Source organism: Gavialis gangeticus, unplaced genomic scaffold, assembly GCF_001723915.1.
Source record: "Gavialis gangeticus isolate Ggan-Ray unplaced genomic scaffold, GavGan_comp1, whole genome shotgun sequence".
In the NCBI taxonomy this organism is placed as follows: domain Eukaryota; kingdom Metazoa; phylum Chordata; order Crocodylia; family Gavialidae; genus Gavialis; species Gavialis gangeticus.
In genome coordinates, this window is record NW_017729032.1 from 153659743 (window position 1) to 153662338 (window position 2596).

The window sequence follows — 2596 nt, forward strand, 5'->3', positions numbered from 1 at the left end:
TATTTGAAAACACAGTGGTAAAAGACAATCTCTGAACCAGTCATGTTTAACTCGTGGGTAGACTGCAGCCCATTGTACAGGAGCAGGATCTAATTCTGTTGCTAATGCACAAAGAGTTAGAACCTAGTTTATTCCTTCTAGATTTGAATGATGTAGTAGTCCAAGAAGAGCTTAAAGCATGGAATGCCCTACCCAATTCAATTTTCCAAGGCATTCATCTCTGTTCATTCAAGTCCTTTCTAAAACCTATTTATTTCATATAGCCCAGCAGAGGTCAAATTCAAGTTTTAATAGCGTTATAATGATTATCAATATCCTAAGTAATATTGATATCTGCTTTTCCAATCCAATCCAGCGTTTTGTATGTTCCTTTATTTTACACTAAGGACTCAAGAGAGAATTCTGTTTCACTGCTAAGCCATATAAGTTGTTGTTGATGGCAGCGGCAATTCCATACGGTTGAGGATGATTACTCCCACGGGTCAAGTAAAGGGTTGTAAATGAGTCCATTAATGGTTAAGACAGCTGATCCTAGAGCTGCAGACTCCGGAAAATGCCATATAAGTAGGGCATCTAAGCCATATAAGTAGGGGGTCTGCCCAACTCAAGGAGGCAGCAGACTGGTTTCATGGAGAGATCGCAAGACTGGCTGCTATTTTCATGGGCTGGTTGTGGAGGGCTTCTCTCCAACCTCTGATTGGCCACAGTTTTCTTTTTTTTTTTCTCACAGACATTGCCTGCTTTCACAGGCAATGATAGATTTTGCGATTTCCATGAAATCCCAATTTCTGTAGGTCCCTACATATAAGTGGCAGTTTTTGGAGTCCATGTCATCCAACATTTTATTTAGCCCTACCTCATTCACTGAATTTGCAGGTGCACAGCTAAATCTATCCCTACTACACATAGCTAGAAGCAATTCAGTACTATCCCAGAAATGCCTGGGTCCATTTACGCTATGTTCCAATTTAACTTCATGTGGATGCACTGAAGTTCAGTGTAAGCCCTTGAAATGGGGAGAGTTGAGGGGGCATATGAGCATCCCACCTTCTACCCAGCAGCCCAGAGTAGCTACTCAAGATAGAGGAGACTGGGGTAACCCAGTTTCTAGGTTTACCTCCCCCTGAGGGGATTTGAACCCATATGTCCCACATTGAAGGGCAGCAGTCTACTTACCAGGCCAGGCAGGAGTGAAAGCACCTTCCTGCTGATGCTAGCTGTCATTTTTGATTTTCTGTATTCTGCATTACAGTGGTTTTGGGAAAACTGTATAAACAGTAGTGTGGTGAAAAAGCAAGTGTCTTCACATGATGATACATCTGCTTGAAACTCTCTCTATGGTACTGGAATAGATGTCCAGACTGAGCAGTTTGGAAAGCCATCTAGGCTAGATACAGACACTCAAAAAGCCCAAGGAGGGATTGATTTAAGTTACATGATTTTCTGTAAGTGGTGTCATTTAGATCAGTAGTGAACAGAACACACATTTACCCTTTGTGAAAGGGAGGGCAAATGTTCAATGGGGTTCCTCCATTTTTAAACCAGTCTATGTATGCCGAACTTCTGCTCTGTAACAGGTATAGACTGGTTTTGTAGGCTGAACTTCTGTTATAAGTATAGACCCTTTTCCAATCACTTATCCTGGTAAAAGTATACTGTCTGTACCTGGCCCTAGTGGCAGTCCTCATTATAGTTCCTCATGTAGGAGAGGCATCTTGGAAGATATGAGCCAGAATCCTTAGCAGGGAGGAATATGTGGCTGTTTTCAGAGGCAGGAAAAACTAGCCTGTCGATTGATGGTAGCAAATCTCAAGATGTCATTTCCCATTCAGAAAAAGGAAGTCCATACCTGTGAGAATACTCAGCATTCTCCACACCATTGTCACTAGCTTACTCTGCCTTTGTTGGACAGCAGTTGATTCTCTTCAGTATCACAGTATCAAGTCACTGTTCCTGAGATCTGCCTAGCCATATACCCAGTTCACACAAGGGTGTGGAGTAGGTGTACTAAAGCTTGGTGATCCATTTATTTTCAGATCATTCTGTCTGCTGTTGGTCAGAGTTTTCTAATGACCACAGACCTCCCACCCAAAGTCAAGAGCTTGACCAGGAGTTCGTCCAGGAACCATGGTTGTCATGGGTGACTTCAATTACCCGGACATCTCATGGGAGGATCACTCAGCAAAATCCGAGTGGTCGCAAAGCTTCCTCTTGTGCGTGGATGACCTCTACTGACTCAAGAAGTCTACAGGCCATCAAGAGGTGAAGTGCTGCTCAACCTGGTACTGGCTACTGGGGATGATCTAATCAGCGACCTAGTGATCAATGGGAAGCTGGGTGACAGCGACCATGAGCTGATCACCTTCCGCCGTAAAGCTGGCAAGTCAGTCAGCAACACGGAAGTCCTTGACTTCAGGAAAGCCGACTTTGACAAGCTCAGTCAGCAACATGGAAGTCCTTGACTTCAGGAAAGCCGACTTTGACAAGCTCAGGAGGCTTGTCAGTGAGGCCCTAAGGGACCATGACCCCAGGGAGAGGGGAGTTCAGGAAGAGTGGTTGCTCCTCAAGGGAGCGATCCTCAATGCACAAGCTAATT